General features: G+C 38.6%; 1 protein-coding gene across 1 annotated transcript in view; it reads left to right on the plus strand.

Moving 5' to 3' along the window:
* The first annotated feature begins 7396 nt into the window (after positions 1 to 7396).
* LOC134212359 (lutropin-choriogonadotropic hormone receptor) overlaps positions 7397 to 18017 on the plus strand; it is a 505979-nt gene continuing 495358 nt past the window's right edge. Inside the window, exon 1 of the mRNA XM_062690132.1 lies at positions 7397 to 9411. The gene's annotated coding sequence lies outside the window, so the exon portion shown is untranslated. The remainder of the gene's footprint in view (positions 9412 to 18017) is intronic.

Genomic DNA, 18017 nt, shown 5'->3' on the forward strand with positions numbered 1-18017 from the left:
ATTTTGACACTCTGCAACAACTAAAAACCTTATCGTAAGACAGAAAACACTCTCTGTCCTGGAAATTATTCAAATTATTGTTTGAAACTTCACGATTTACGATTTTTTTTTCTTTTAATGTCGAGTTCCTAATACACGTTGCGATATATCAAGTATGTAGCTATAAATATTAAGAAATCCATAAATACATGTATTGAATGAGACGAACTTTTATTTATTTATTCCATTTAAGTTTATTTTTATTTTTTTCCCAAATAATAACAATACTTCCCAATATAGGATCTGAAACGAACATAACCACAATCCTCAATGTTTGGCTCCGGACAATAGAAAATTTTGGCTTCAGTTTGACAACCAAACCAATTCTATTCGTACCACCCAGGTGAGCAGAAGAAGACGGAACATAGAAGAAAAATTGTTTTCAGCTGTTGTATGTTACCTGGTTTTGGAGATTTGTGCCTCTGAAAGTGTAAATTGTAGTTTTAAAATTAAATTCTAACGCTATTCACCTTAATAACAACGCCATAAGGAATGTTCAGTCTAGACCAGTAGGGAAAGGTGAGGAGACTTCTCGCCTAACTTTTCACAAGGACCTAAGTAACATTTTTTCCATGAATTAATTTGAATACTGCAATCAATAGCTTTCATGTTGTTCTGTTGATTGCGCTATTCAAATTAATTCATGAAAAAAATGTTACTTAGGTCCTTTTGAAAAGTTAAGCGAGACTTGATCACCCCCTGTTTTATCGAGAACTAAAGTAGTTTTGTTCTAGCGTATTTTTTAGTGTAGATCCTCTAGACAATTGACCTTTATGTGGTGAGTTATTTTCTGGATTGACAACCTTATTTATTCTGCGGTTTGTATGTTTTGACCTTCCTAAAGATTTGTTTATTTACCATTCAAAATTTGAACAACTTTTCATAACAATGACCAAATACTTTCGATTTTTTCACAGCACAAAGCCATAAATATGCTTAATGGTCTGTACTGATGACAATGTCAACATTACATCAAAGTTTTAGGATATTTGGGTTTGAAGTTACTTCCTCAATTTGGGGACACTTGATCCCCTATTAGTCATCCATACAAAAATTCGGCGAAAAAATTCAAAAAAATATAAATCTGTTCTCAGGTTTCTAATGTTTTGTAGATTTGACAGATTTCATGAAGGGTTGGCATGAAAAATTATTTATTGCGTAGATATCATAGAAAAGGGGATTAAATCTCCCCAAATTTTTAAATTGCATTTGCTGTTGAATTCAATAACATAAATCGTTCTTGTATACGCACAACAAATCCAAAAATTCCGCGTATTTTGAAGGAAAAGTATTTAAAAAATCTGAGGCCACCTTTCTAATTTTATCAAAGCAATGTCTTGGACAGGGATCAGTCCGGGGCCCCAATATTTTAGAAGTCGATTTTTGACAGCTCTCCTAAAAATCGATTGCGTATCAATAACAACAATAATTTAAGGACTGTCATTCATCACTAAAGCTAAATACTATATTTGGAGAGTCTGTGTAGAAATCGCGTATGTTTATTTATTTTTTGCTGTGATACATCGGCAATCAAAAAAGTGGATCAAGTCTCCCAGTCTCCCCTACTGCAAAATGTCGTGGTCGTCATAAGACAGGCAGCAAAGTGCCTTTTTCTATTTCAAGGGACCAAATGGAAGTATTCTTTGATCAATTTCGCATGAAAGGATGTTATGCTTTGATTTAAAATTAAAATTTCCAAATTATTTTAATAGACATATGCAAAGAATAATGACTAGTCAATGAATCAACCATATTCCTTTAAAGACATAGTTGGAAGAGTACCAAAATGGCTCCGGGCCTTCAACAGAACAACTCGAAATTATAAAAAATATTTGTTTTCAAACGTGTAACTGCACGTATACTTGGATTGAAATATTGCTAGTTGGACGACGATGAACCGAATTGGCCAGATATATTTTCAGGGCAAAATAAAACATTTTTTCACTAGATTGGCTCGGAGTATTGAACGATGTTTCAGACCATCGCAGAACTTTGTAAAACTTTGTTCAGGTATGCGACACGAGACATACATAATGCTTGTTGTTGAATCAATATTTTAGCCATTTTGTTTAACGTATTTCATGAATATCGTTTATTATGCCTAAAAAGGCATTACCACCTCCGTTGTTGTTCGAAGAAATTCAAGGCACGATCAGGAAAAAACATAGCCTACTTACAGTTGACGCACATATACGCCGTTTTCCAAAAATGGTGTTAACGAGTACTACTCATCGAGCTCTTTAACAGAAAAATGGAAAACATGCGTGTTGTAAAATGGCTGTTACGTCACTTTTCCAGATTACGGCAGCGCAGTCATCTTAGTGACAATACTGACAGTTCGGTCTTTCTTTCGCTTCTTCACTTTGAACCAGTAGTCACAGCACCGATGAAGGAAGACACGGCCGACGACGATGATGAACCATGTGATGAGAGTTCGTTCGGAACTTGATGAATGAGTACCGAACACTGGCGTTTTAGCGCCCTCAAACTAACATTTTCATCGGTTTCCCCACTCAGGATCAAGATTGCAAACGAATTCAACACTCTACGGAAATAATTACACGAATAAAGCCAAAATGGCCATAAAAAAGCGAGTTTTCGGAATAAAGTCATGTTTGGAATTTGAGTCAAAACGGTATAATGGTGTAACCTTAAATAAAATTAAGAAAAGTCTATGTCAACAATATCTTTTGATGGAACTAATAAAACCCTCGCGAATTGCTTTATTTTTGGAGTTATTCGCAAAATTGGCAAAAACCGGTAAAAAAATTGTTGAACTAACTATAAAACAATTGTAGAATCTCGATACATATACAAAATTCGTGGGTTATAGGTTTTACTATAACTTTATTATCTCAGCCCCGTTACATTTTGTTTTTCTATCTGTTTTTTTCTTTTTGAATAATATGTGATAAAGCATAATTCTCTCCATAGGATCTAGAATTCATTTGTAATCTCGATCATCAGAACTGAAAACCGATGGAATTTCAAGTTTTAGGGTGCCAAAATGCCAGTGTTCAGAATATAAGTCATGTTCGGGATTTGAGCCCAAACGATAATCAAATGGATCTAGGTGTCATTCAATTGCATAATACCAACCGAATTACCGTGCAAGATTAACGATTGGAAAAAATATTAAAATGTGGTGAATACAGCAAAAAACTGCTTTTTACAAAAATTGCTTTACGGGACCTCTAAACTATTTTTTAGAATTTTGGATTGTTCTACAGCAATGCTCCAGATGCGAAAATCTTTCATTTAAGGCTTGATCACCATGACTTTTTGAACATTGTGTTTTTTGAGACACCCTAGTGTTCATAGAACACCCATCACACTTAACAAAGAGCAAACATATGTTTTTCCCTGAAGAAAACATCGAACCCGATGTCGAAACGTTGGACAATTTTTTTTTCAAAAGCCTGTGCAGTCTGATAGCCGAAAGATCTCCAGAATTTGATAATAATTCTAAAATAATTCTGGGAATGTATTTACGAAATAGGGGAAGGAGGGGCAATATGCCCTAGCTAAGCGAAGACTGCTTTAATGTCTTAGCTGTAACGATTTTCATGGGTATTTTTACCTCATACAACAGTTAAACAGTATAGCTAACTGATGCCATCTAAAAATTGTAGAAAATCTCAATCATATTTATAATATTCACATTTAAAAAAAGTGGTGATATTTCGCTGCCGGAAAACTCATGAGGTAAAACGCCTTCTAGCTGGAAGCTATTAAGGAACAAAACACCATGCGTCGGCGAATCAGCATTCTGGTATGGACAGTGCGTGGAGACGCGTAGTACATTGTAGGTTAGTTGCCCTAGGGCGTTTTGCCTCGCCAAAATGTTAGATGTTTCGTCAAAATGTGAAAAATTTAAGTTTTTCCAGCCTTCCTATCTGTTATTTTGACACTTGTTTCGCCTAACCAACATAATTTTAGGTCTAGTTTCGTTACGGCCATGCCAAATACGGTAAATATGAGGGAATACCCAAAAGGTGTTTTGCCTCGGGGGGGCGTTTTGGGGCCTCTTCCCCTACTTATCCTATTTACATAGGCGTAACTAGAGTCCTAGTCTAGGGGTGGCCATGGCCCCAGCTGGTGGGAGACAATATTTCAAGGGGGTAAAGCACACTGCATGCATAGACTGCCAAGGGTTTTAATGCCTTTACCGTTTATTTGTCTTGTTGTTAACATCAATCGAATCTGGTTTGAGCGTATTTCATTGTATTTTCATGAATTATGCACAAGTTTGTCTAAATCTGATTTGCCTTTCACGTGTATTATAAAAAAAGAAAACACATAAGAGTAACAAGAAAAGCACATAAGAGAGGTAAAAATTGCACTTTAGGGAGATAGATTCAGTTATTTCCACCATTTCGCATTTATTTGCGTTCATTTAAATACATTGCAGCAGTTTTTGAAAAAAAAAAACAAAAAAGTAAAGCTTCGAGGGACCGTACTTTCTTCACAATTTTACAATTTTTAATAATGGAGATGTTCCGAATTTTTAAGAGCATTTTTAAGGTTGCGAGGCCCGTGCACTAATTACGTAAGGGCTAACGGGGAAAGGATGGGGTCGATTATTTTCTCACGCTCCATATAATTAAAAAAACATATTTTGAATGAAAAACGGTGAGTTTAAAAGCTCAGGAAAATCCCTCACTTAATAAAGGTAAAAAAGAAGATGATTTGTCTACATCAATTCTACATCATATTGTGAAAGTATAATAATCCTAATATTTTCATACCAAAGAATTGCGGCTCCTCGAAGCGCCATATACGACTGAGCCTACCAAATAAAAAAGCTAGTTAAAAAAATCCTGATATTTGCACACATTTTTTAGATGTTGTTAGATTATTATAAATTTTTCCTTTGTTTTATATTTCTGGAAATATTTTAAGGATTTAAAAAAAAAATATTGAGAAGGTGTTGTATGTATACAGTAAGGTGACCCAAAAACACTTTTTCAAATGTTTTGATGGGCCGCCCTCTTATTCAATTCTATTAAAAGATATTTTAGTTACCAGATAAAGATTGTCGCTGTCGTCGCTGTCCGGAACATCTTTTGCTGGCGAGGATACGGGATCTAAATGTCAATGAAGGAAAAACACATACGATTTGACAGTTAGGTACCACACATGTTTCGGACAGCAGAACAAAGGGAACAGAGGCGACAATCTTTATCTGGTAACTAAAATATCTTTTATTCTATTTGATGCTAATATCGTTGCCTAATAAACTCTAATCTTCTTGCGGTTTTCAGCATAACATTCTGTATAAAATCCTTCTAGATCTGAATGAGTATCATAGTTATTCATCGTAAAATGTGCCGTCTAACTGCAAATCACTGTGTTTGGATGTTTTTTCATATGAAGTTCCAACAAGTTTATCACCGCCCAAATGTTGACCGATTTGGCTGAAATTTTGTCCAGAGCATCACTGCCGCTAATTGCAAGTCGAGCACATATGTATATGGATCCCATATACAGATGTGCTCGACTTGCGGTTAGGGGCAGATCAGGGAATAACTAGTACCGAATAAGATAGCGGCCCATCAATAAAATTGAAAAAAGATTTTTTTTTTTCAATACTAATTTAAGCCACCATAGTAGACAGTCACGACTATTAATTATTAAATTATGGTCCAAAAATGTTCCCGCTTCGTTTGAATCTAACCGTCGTTGGATGTCAGAACAAGAATGTATATTTTTTCAAACAAACTTGTTTTTTTAACGTGGTATAATCAATAATCCAGAATGTTAACACGCTTTGCAATTACTTGATTAATTAATGGCAATGAAAGTGATTTGCATTAAAAATATGAAAAATCTCCTTTGACTTATCATTTTGCACAGTTCGATACTGTGCCAAACAATTGATCGAAGAAAACGTATGATGCAATGAGGAATGAGAAAATATGTTTGTGGTATATAAAAATTTACTATTTTGGAAATCGATTTTCAAATTTTCTGGGGGGGGGGGCACAAGTGTGTCTGGGGAGGGCCAGGCCCCCCTGGCCCTCCCTTATTTACGCCAATGCCTATTTATAATCGAATCCTATGGATCAGAACGAGTCTGCAACGGGTCAGTTGATCTTCAGCTAATACTTTCAAACTCCTGTTCTAAATCTGACTGAGATACAAGTGATAAACAAACTTGGTTAATCTTATTGCCGATCAATGAGTGTATTTGGAACGGTGGAACATTATTACTATTGGAATGGTGTTATAATGCTAGACACGATTTCCACTTATATGCATATATTGTTAATGAAGTATAAAAATAATAACAATAATTAATGGTTTTAATTCTATGGTTTCTCGACTGTTGAATATATGTAATGGGATTCGGCTTTACAGTCTAAATTGTTCAAACAATAATGATATCTAAGTTGTTCAAACAATAATAGTGCTGTCCAATGAGCAGCTCGAAGTAGCTCGAAGTTCTTCCCATCCCTCTCATGTCCATTTGTTGACAAAAAAGAACGAGCAGGACGGGAACAACTTCGAGCTACTTCGAGCTGCTCATTGGACAGCATTAATGACTGTCGGACAGTCGGACAGTTGAACAGGGTCCGTTATTTCCGTTATTGGCCTATATAAATATTTAAAAAACAATTTTGTCTCCCTTCGGATTTTTTTTTGCCGAAAAATCATATTTTGAGGGGGCAACAAAATAAAATTCGGATAATTTGGGAATTCTCAAAACATTCTTTGACAAATCCGAGTAGTTTTTTTTTACTTTTTTCATTTTAATATTTATTTTTTATTATCCCCCCTTGACCTTTCGGAGACCAGTAGGACATAATGTTAATTAAATATTTGTAACGACCTAATTATAAAGAAGTTTGTATGAAAAAATCCATTAAAATTACAATAGAAAACATGAACGACAATACGACACAGAGTTATAGTGTAACAAAACGTAAACAGTAAGACCAATTGCCCCAGAAGAAGGCTGCCAAATACAGCCGAAACATCATGCAGTTAAAACGATATTGTTTGAACAATTTAGACTGTAAAGCCGAATCCCATTACATTAATGGTTTTATTCATCGAACAATCATATCCCATCGCCCCGGTGCGTTATAGATCCTTCTTCCCTACTTACCCCAACTTTGTAACGAACAGCCAGCAGCGGCACCGACGGTACTACACATTGGGGTGTCCTCTCACGTTCGAACCTTGGCCCGCCAAGCCGAGCAGACATCGCATCGTCAGCAGCGGCAGCAGCACCAGCAACAGCAAACAACCCCAGTAGAACCAAAGTGAGTGGCGAACGTTGTTAAGTGTAAGGTATTTCCACTAAATTCGCCGACTTGGGCAGGCAGTTGTGTTCGACCATTCAACCAGAACGGTTCACTTACCAGCAAGAGCGATACATATTGGAGAATAGTGCGCGACCCGCGGATTTGTACTCTAAATCCTTCCTCCCCCTTCTTCATCTTCTTGAGTTCGGAGTGTGTGTATGTAGTTGACCCCCCTGTGTTCCTCCGACCGGTAGACCCCAAAAACAAGTGTGGTTCACCCTTCTGATTCAGGTTGTTTTGTTTGGGGCTTTGGATCCGAGAGTGGTTTCCAGCTGATGTCGACGTTGATGCTGATTGCTGATCCGGTGCTGACGGGTAGTTGTGATTGGTTGACTGTTTGGTGAAGTCTCGAACGGATTATAAGTGACAACGTCCTTCCTTGATTATGGAAGGCTTTGAGTGAAGCGTTCAGACTTAATCAGAATCCGATTCGGTCATGAGGGTGCTTAATGCAACAATGTTACAAGTGCCGAAGTCAGTTTAGCGTGCAAGGAGTTGACAGTTTACGTTCCAAACTAACGGATTGACTTGGCTTGGTAGTTACTGTATTGAGCAGCGCGTTTACTGTTTCATGAAACTAGTAGTGAATGAGAACATTGAAGGAGGACACGGATCAGAAACTGGTTTTCCACGCTTGAGTAGTGCTGTTTAAAGTGTTTTAACAGGACTGTAAAAGTTTAGTGTGGTTCAAATTAAAGTTCATTAAAAATTAATAGCCTGAGCGAGGCAGGCTGCAATGAAAACATGTCCGTCAACGGCTAAAATGCAACTTTCGCTCACATGTGTGGCCTATCGTTCATGTGGCATGCTTGTTCGATATTGGCATCAGATCGTACTCTTGTTTGCAGTGCTGCTGCAGCAGCAGCATAAACTGAAACAGGCTCCAGTGTGATCAGTGCGCAGAATATGTCAATGATCAGTAAACGGTTCATATAAAATATAAGCAACATGTGTTATGCAATCGTTCGTCTCTCCTTCGATCCTTAACGTGCGCCGGACGATCGACTAGAGCAAGTACCATTCATCGATGTTAGCAATTATTGTCAAGTAAGCGTAATAAAAAGACACAAGCGAGAGAAAAAAAATCGAAGGAAAGATACAAAAACGTAAGTTAATGTAGTGAATAATTCATAAATTTATTAACGGCAATGGGACGAAAATAAACGGACAGTGTAGATCAAGGGAAGAGTGGTGAAAAATGGGCGAAGCGCGAAATCGGGTGAAATAAAGCATGAATAATCCGGTAAGAAACGCGAAACACGACGAAAGTTTAAGCAAGTAAATGGTACCTAAGTGTTCAGGAATCGCAAGATACAACGCGATTTTATGAATGGATGAGAGTGGATGAATAATAAATAACCTTCAAGTGGCGGGAGCACGTGTGCAGCGTCGTCGTGCTGCTTTTCAACTCACTGTGTCGTGTATGATAATTGTACATAAATTTATGCACATAATCTAGTGTCACACAGTTAGTGCACCTACTGGCAAATACAAATCTCTACGTGTGTGCAGCGAAATTGCTAAATTCGTTTAAAGTGCAGTGTCTGGGATAATCCATGCACCAAATTGATAAGGTAGAAAAAAGCCATTTTTCCAATTCTGCTTCCATCCGTAAGCGCGCGAAGTGCTCGCGACGAAGATTCTTCAACCTCTCCCTTTCTTGGGCGAAAATGCAAAATAGGTGGAAAACACGTGCAGCACTAAAGAAGACCCCTTAAATTTGGTGTGGAAAATCGACTTGAAGAAGACCGATTTGTGGGCGGTCGGTGGTGATGCACGCGGTAAGCGTGTGTGTGTGGGAAATAAATGATGATTGAAATGGGCGAGGAGGTGCCGAAGTGAATTAATGCTGACAGATGTAGAGAAAAGTGTACCTTGGAGAAGCAAGAGCGGTATCTATGGGGAAAACGAGTGTTGGTGAACTTGTGTATTAACATTACCGAGGAGCTGCATCTTATCCACGGCAACTGTAACTGGGAGCAGCAAATCCGCCGGTGCTTGAATCTGAATGAGCTTGGAGCATCGTTTGTTTTGGCGGTGTAAGCGATTAGTCAGTTCGAAAGTAAGTTATTCTGTCTTGCAAAGTATCTTATAGTAGGTAGTGGGTGCTTTGTTGGTTCCACGAATCCGGCAAATAAATTTGCTTTCGTTTCGCTCCGTCAGTTACGTTGACTGGAGCTATTATTTAAGCTTATGACCGAATTGCTAAATTGTATGAATAATTATATCTCTCGACTCATTTTTTTATTCAAACATTGGACTTATATTGCGTATAAGAAGAAAGTGATACATATTTATTTTCAGATTTTGCTTTATTCTATTAATCAACAAATTTAATGAAGGTTCAATAAGTTCTCATCCATTTTGAGGTGTTCCTAATTAATTTTTAGACATATTGCCAGGATCAGTGATGTAGAATGTCATTTATTTGTATGATTCTTCTAAACTAATTTTGAACAAATTAGTGAAATGACATGCAAATACAACACTGGCCAGGATAGATTTATCTAAACCTTGAGACCTAGTAAGTATTTCTGATTATGAATGTGCATCCTACATATTATTTAAATAAACATTCACAAACGAAAACTTAACCTTTTTACAGATGATTTCTATTCCTAGTTTTGCTTTTCTCGTACACAAAGTGTGCCGAAAGGCTATATGTCCGCTCCTAAAACAAACCTTTTATAGAAGGCCCGGAGACCCATTGTGTGTTATACCAATCGACTCAGCGCGACGAATTGAGGTGATGTCTGTGCGTACGTGTGTATGTGTACGTATGTGTGTGTCCAGAGGTCTCGCCGCCAAAATACATTTTTTAAAACCAAAAACGCGTAAAAAGATCTCGCATCTTTTTGGGCACCTGCTCCATTTGCTTCCAACAAATTGAATTTGATGAAGAATCCTGTCACATTGCCTATTAAAAAATTGGACGGATCGGCGTTTTTATGCAATTTCTGAATTTTTTAACATAATTCACATAATTGATTGATTGAAACAATGAGCTGTCTTGGCACCATAGGCGTAGCTAGAGTCTCGGTATAGGGTGAAGCACGGCTCCAGCTGCTGGGATGTATTTTTCTTAGTCGATGTAAGGCACTGCGCGCATGGGTTGCAATAGAAATTGTTTGCCTTTCGTTCATTCGTCCTGGAACTAACATCACGAAATTCGCGAAAAATATAACTGATTTCCAATTATGCTGTGATTATTTCAAAACGCTGTGTCTGTGTAAACTTGTCTTCTCCATATAACTAAATTTTGATAAATTTGTAATCTAAGATTGAAGAATTCTTTTCGCATTGTTTATAAATTCGATATTAGTGAATTTCTGAAAATGTTCAAGCTTTTCCATGAATACTTAATGTTTTCGAATTCAGCTTGAATTGTTTTGAGTCATCAAAAAAATATAAAAATACCAAATAAACAAGGTTGCTCACGTTAGGAAGCCGCTTAAAAATGTTATAAAATAAAATTGCCTAGATATTGAAAATTATGGTTTTCTGAATAGGTTAAATATTTCTCTGCAATAATCAAAGAGACTTGAGAACAGGGATTGAACTTATTTATTTTGCTTATTTCATCTGACTGTGTCGTCTACATGAAAACTTAAAACTAAAGGTCAGTTGATAAAATATCTGTTTAGCCGTTGACGAAACGCGGATGAACTGATGTTGAAGTCGAATTCGTCCGACACCTCGTTGAAATGGCGGATCATAGCGACAAAGCAGCTATTGGCAGCATAATTGGTGTTATTTCTTTCTTCGAAGAGCAAATCTCGAGGTCGAAGGGATCGTGAGGGTGCATACAATGGAATTTTTGCCAACAAATCTGGCACGTCGTACTCGGATAACAGAAGTTTGGCGATAAAAACGGCTTACGCCACGTTTCTCCGCTTATCAAGAGTATCTAGCCCCAGCAGACTACAGCGATCAGCATACGGTGGTAAATTCAGCTGATCCGTCCATGGGAGATGGCGCAGGGCATATCGTATTACCCTGCACAGCTTCAAACCGATCAGTCCAAACAGCTTGATATGGATTCCAGACAGCAAAAGCAAATTCGAGTTGAGAGCGTACCAATGAGCAGTATAAGGCTTTGTAGCATAAAGGATTGCGGAATTCATTTGAGATTTTTTTTTAATAAAACCAAGCTGGCGATTCGCTTTGTCGATCGTAGTTGAAAATGACGTCTGAAAGTTAGCCTGTCATCCAACACGACGCCTAGATCTTTAACGTGATCCACACGTTGTAAAGTTGTACCTGCGATACTATAATCGAAAACCACGATTTCGGCAGTGCGATGAAAGCTTATTACGTAACACTTTGAAACAGCCAGGACCATCATATTACGCACACACCAACATTTGAATAAATCCAAGAGCTTCTGCAATTTTTGGCAGTCCGCCAGATTTCCAATAACGAGGTATAATTTGAGAACGTCTGCAAACATCAACAGCAGGCCTCCACGCTGCAGGATTGCACGCTGCATTTTTCCGGACATTTGGAAACAGGCCTATATGATTCCGGTATATAAAAAATGGTGATAGAAAGGATGTCAAGAACTATCGAGGAATAACCAACTTGTTTGCAGCATCAAAGTTATTCGAAATAATTATCAGTGATGTTATTCTTAGCCAATCGAAGAACTACATCTCTACCGATCAGCATGGTTTTATGCCGGGTAGATCAGTCACTACAAACCTGCTCAACTTCACTCACACTTGTATTAGTGCTATGGAGAATAAGGCTCAAGTAGATGTTATCTACACCGATTTGAAGGCTGCTTTCGACAAGATCGACCACAACATCATGTTGTCCAAACTATCGCGCCTCGGAGCAACGACCAAACTCACTTCGTGGCTTGGTTCTTACCTAACTGGCAGAACACTCCGTGTGAAAATTGACTCGTGCGTTTCGTCCCCTTTCTGCAACTTATCTGGCGTGCCACAAGGAAGCAACTTGGGACCTCTGCTGTTTACACTCTACTTCAACGACGTTGCATCGAAATTGGGTTTGGATTGCAGAATTATCTATGCAGACGACCTGAAAATATATCTAATAGTATGATCAGTTGAAGACTGTCATCGTCTGCAAAGTTTGTTGAACGTGTTCATTACCTGGTGCTATCAGAACAAATTGACTGTCAGTGTTCCAAAGTGCTCTGTTATGACCTTCCATCCAACACCCATTATTGTTTGATTACCGTATTGATGGAACCACACTTCAAAGAGTTACGTAGGTTACTGACCTTGGAGTTGTGTTGGATCCAAAACTGACGTTCAACGCCCATTATACGTCGATAATTGCCAAGGCAAACCACCAGCTGGGTTTCATATCGAAAATTGCGAAGGACTTCACTGGTCCACACTGCTTGAAGTCCTTGTACTGTGCGCTGGTGCGACCTATCGCTTCTATTATCTGGACTCCGAATGACGTTGTATGGAAGTTGAGAATTGAACGTGTCCAACGGAGGTTTATTCGAATGGCCCTGCGTCATTTACGATGGGTTAATCTTCCTCCATATCCTGCTCGGTGCAAATTGCTCAATATGGACACCCTCGAAAGAAGGCGAAAGCTGCAGCAAGCGACATTCGTGGCTAGACTACTGTGCGGAGAAATCGACTCTCCTCGGTTGCTCGGGCTACTGGATATTCGTGCCATTCAACGACCTCTTCGACAACGATCACTACTGCAGGATCGATTTCATCGTACGTTCTTTGGGCACAACGAACCAGTCTCTGCAATGATCAGGACATTTACAATGGTTGAGGAGCTTTTTGACTTTTGCGAAGCACCCGAACGTTTTAAAAATAGGGTGAAGAGGTCACTATTATTGTAACCGTTAGTTTTAGTTTCATTCATTAAGACTAAGCTGTCAGATGAATTATAATTAAATAAATAAATAAAATAAATATCATTTAGTATTCAGCTAACAACTCATTCCAGAAGCGGAATTCCCAAAAGTGTTGCATGGAGGACTTCTAGCGTTATTTACCCTCTATAACTTTGTCTAAGGGTACGTTGCTCTATGTATAATATGTACAGCGTGAAACGCTAGTATCATTTAATATACTTAATGATAATAACACTTATTATCATTAAGTATATTAAGTGAAACTAGCGTTTCATGCTTCAAATATTAGACATAGAGCAATGTACCCTTAGCAGGGTTTTCAGAAATCGCTTACCGGCCGCTCTGTGGAAACGAATCTTACCAGTTTTACTTCGTTTTGCATGGAGAACATGTGTAAAAAATTTCAAATAGATCTAAAATCTGCCTTCGACAAAGTTAGTCATTACTTGCTGCTTGCAAAACTAGAAAAAATGAGCTGTTCTTTTGCTTTATGCACCTGGCTCAGAACATATCTGGTTGGACGCCGAATGTCGGTCAGCATTGGAAACAGTTCGTCCGATTGTTTCTCGAATCTTTCTGGAGTTCCACAAGGTAGCACCGTAGCACCCTTGGACCATTGCTATTCTCGCTTTTCATAAACGATGTAACCCTTATACTGCAACGTGGAGGTATGCTGCTGTTGTTTGCCGATGACCTTAAAATGTATGTAGTTGTCCGAGACCAAACTGACTGCTATGAGCTACAGAACCTTCTCGAAATCTTCCATGACTGGTGTACTCGGAACATGATGGTTCTGAGCATTCCGAAGTGCTGTGTCAAAAGTTTCCGATGAACGACTAATTTCATCCAGTTTGACTACAGTATTGCTGGTTCTCAACTTCAACGGGTTGATCATGTTAAAGACCTAGGCGTTGTTTTGGATGAAAAGTTTACCTATAGCCGCCACTTCTCAAATACCATAGATAGAGCCAATCGCCAGCTTGGGTTCATGTTTAAAATCTCCAATGAGTTCCAAGATCCGTTGTGTTTCAAAGCACTGTACTGCTCTCTGGTACGCTCAATACTAGAGTTTGCATCTGTTGTTTGGAACCCCTACCAGGCTGTATGGAGTGACCGGTTCGAATGTCCAAAGAAGATTCGTCAGATATGCTTTGCGCCACCTTCCATGGAATGACCCGTTGAACTTGCCTGCTTACGCTGATCGCTATCGTCTACTCGGGTTGGATATTCTAGCCAAGCGGAGGAATTTACCTCAGTGTGTTTTCATTGCCAAGCTTTTATCATCTGAATACGATGCTCCTGAGTTGCTGTCGAGGATCTGTTTATACGCACCTGTTCGGCCGCTTCGAGCGCGAGCGCTGCTACACGAGGAGCCACAAGCTACAAACTATGCTGCAAACAGTTCCATTGTCGCCATGATCCATTGCTTCAACGAAGTGTCCGGTGAATTGGATTTCAACATCTCTTCATCCAGATTTCGCTGCCGCTTGCTGGGCCGTCTTTAATGTTTTTATTGTTTGACCTCCATTAGATTTAAGAATTTCATGTAGACAACATAGTCCGATGAATAAAACAAATACAAATAAAAAAAAAAACAGAATCGGATAGGACGCCCCCACAGAAAAATGGTGATTCTCGCTATGTTTTCGCTCATTTCGTGTTGGTTACTGCATAGCTGTGTAGAACAAGTTGAAATGCATCATCAGAGCTAGTGCTCCCCACATTTGGAGTTTTCTGAGAGAAATTTATCATGGGGTATAGCTTCCCGAATCAGTTCTCTACCATGCCAGCTTGCGAAAAAAGTCTCTCGCGGTATGCTACATATCGTATATGTATACAGAGATGATAAGTGAGAGACTTGTTCATTCTCTTTAGGATTCAATCCCTGATCCATAGACAAAGTTGTAGCGGGAAAAAAGCGATAGAAGTCCGCCATACAACACTTTTCAGAATTCCGCTTGAGAAACACCCAGGAGAAGGGTCGTTTGGCCGAAACCCATTTGACCGAATGCCACTAGGCCGAACAAACCATTAGGCCGAAACCCATCTGGCCGAAAGTCAGTTGGCCGAAAGGGTCATTTGGCCGAAAGGGTCGTCTGGCCGAAATGGTCATTTGACCGAAAGGGTTGTTTGGCCGAATAGGGAAGCGTCGTTTGGCAGAAAGGGTCGTTTGGCCGAAAGGGTCATGTGGCCGAAAGAGTCATTTGGCCGAAAATTAATTTGGCCGAAAGGTTAATTTGGCCGAAAGGGTAATTTGGCCGAAAGGGTCATTTGGCCAATAGGGTCGTTTGGCCGACAGGGTCGTTTGGCCAAATAAGACATTTGGCCGAATAGGTCATTTGAAATGTGAGAATAGATTAGTGGGACGTCTCACTAATCACTTCACGCTCTCACTTAGTGATAAGTGAGAAATGAGGATTGAGAATTGAGACGTCTCTCTTCTTACTTCTAATTTCTCAATATGTGTGTAAGGGTCATTTGGCCGAAAGAGTCATTAGGTCGAAAAGGTCGTTTGGCAGAATAAGAAATTTGGCCGAATTGGACATTTGTCGAATACGACATTTGGCCGAATAAGACATTTGGCCGAATAGGATATTTGACCGAATTGGTCATTTTCAACAAATCCGTGCAAAAACAGAATCGGTTGTATTAAATAAAACTTTTAATTATTTATAATTAATTAAAATTATTGTAAAATTATTAAAATAAGGCCGTTACAAATATTTAATTAACTTTTTGTCCTACTGGTCTCCGAAAAGTTGAGTGGGGGGATAATAAAAAATAAATATTAAAATGAAAAAAATCAAAAAACTCCTCGGATTTGTTAAAGAATGTTTTGAAAATCCTCAAAATTATCCGAATTTTATTTTGTTGCCCCCTCAAAATATTATTTTTTGGCAAAAAATCCGAAGGGGGGGGGAGACAAAATAGATTTTAAATATTTGCATCGGCCTAATAAGGAAAAATTATTTTTTAAATAAAGCACATCATCCTTTCATGACTGCCTTTTGTGCGAAATTGATCAAAGAGAGAGAGAGAGACAGGAAGAGAGACAGGAGCACCGTCTTCCACCAGAGGTCGTACAGACTGAACACTTAACACCTAGCATGATACAACGGACAGGACACTTAACACCCAGTGGACCAGTGGAAAATTTTCCCATTATGAGAATTTTCCTCCTTACCAGGGCGGGAATCGAACCCACACTCCATAGCACATGCGTCTAGACGACGTCTGACGTCGCTAACCGCACGGCCACGAAGCCCAAAGAACCCACGATTCTTTTATTTGATCGCCTGAAATAGAAAAAGGCACTTTGCTCTCTGTTTTATGACAATAAATTTTTATTTCGTTAGATTGAACGCTTTCCCCGTGTTCAGCCCTATAAATTTTGAGCTAGTGAGATGCCTGTCTAAGTTAGGGTCTCCCATAGCCGTGCGGTAAGACGCGCAGCTACAAAGCAAGACCATGTTCAAGGAAGCCTCGATTCCGGTTTCGATTTCCGCCCTGGTCTAGGAAATTTTGGAAATTTAAATTTTCTCGACTTCCTTGGGCATCAAAGTATCATCGCTTTTACCTCATGAAATACAAATGCAAAAATGGTAATTCGGCTTAGAAACCTTGCAGTTAATAACTGTGAAAGCGCTTGATGAACACAAAGCTGCGAGGCGGCAATGTCTCAGTGGAGTATGTGATGCTTATAAGAAGAATAATAATAAGAAGAAGAGAAGTATGTCATTAAGGATTTCCGGTAATTTTGCAACCTTGTACTTAAAAAGCGAAGGGGTTGAAGTTTTCACATTTGTAAAGCATTTTCGGGTAATCATTAGCAGTATTATCAAATAAATTTTTTACTGAAATGTTGGAGAATATTTCTATAGAGCTTGAGCTTGATTGACTGCCCGTAGTAGTACCGTCAACTGGGGGGAAGATGATCATTTGATGTGTCAGTCAAAAGTTCCAATTTTTTTTTTATGAAACGGTAGTCAACAATATTCTCCGTTCAAGTAATGTTACCGCTAGGTAGAAGTCCGAGTTTTTCGATTATAATCATGAAAATGTATTTTGTGGAAAAAAGAGAGAGATAGTCATAAATGACGCTATTTTCGTTTCAAATATTGACTTCGTAGACTTCTTTACGTAGTAAATTCAACATTCATACAAATAACCTAGTGTATTTTGACTACTAGGTCATAATGATTTTAGTAGAGCTGTTATGATCAACTTCACCCCAAACCAGATTACTCAAAAAATGTGTGATAATTTAATATATTTTAATAAATGCGAACCCATTTCAGAAAACTAAAGTTGTTGATTATTGCAACGTATAGCAGTACATGTTTTGAAAATATTTGTTTCGGTTTAAAATGTAAACAGACATTGTTATTGCATGTTTTGTCTAAAAAATGATCATCTTCCCCCCAGTTGACGGTACTCCTTTATGACCAGATCAGCTGTTCTTGCACAGAGAACCAATAGATGTTTGCTTGGGACTAGCACTCATCTTCAATGTACAAGTACTGATGATCTCATTTGTTAAGTCACACTGGCGCCTGCCACGTCAGAATGCAAGTCAATTTAGGGAAGGGGAGGAAATGTTGATGCCCACTGCAAACCGAATATACCTCTACACTTGCCACTAGTTCATGTGGAATTTGTTGGAATATTTGGGTTAGATTCGATGGGCAGATGTTCGTTTTGATTAACGAGCTGCTGCATTAGATAGGAGAAAACAATCGATAGAATTTCTTGATGTAAAAAACGAGCTTTTTCGTTCATTTCCAATTCTAGCAGTTTCTACAAGAAGGTTGAAG

The sequence above is a fragment of the Armigeres subalbatus genome, chromosome 2 (genome assembly GCF_024139115.2).
Source record: "Armigeres subalbatus isolate Guangzhou_Male chromosome 2, GZ_Asu_2, whole genome shotgun sequence".
Classification (NCBI taxonomy): Eukaryota; Metazoa; Arthropoda; class Insecta; order Diptera; family Culicidae; genus Armigeres; species Armigeres subalbatus.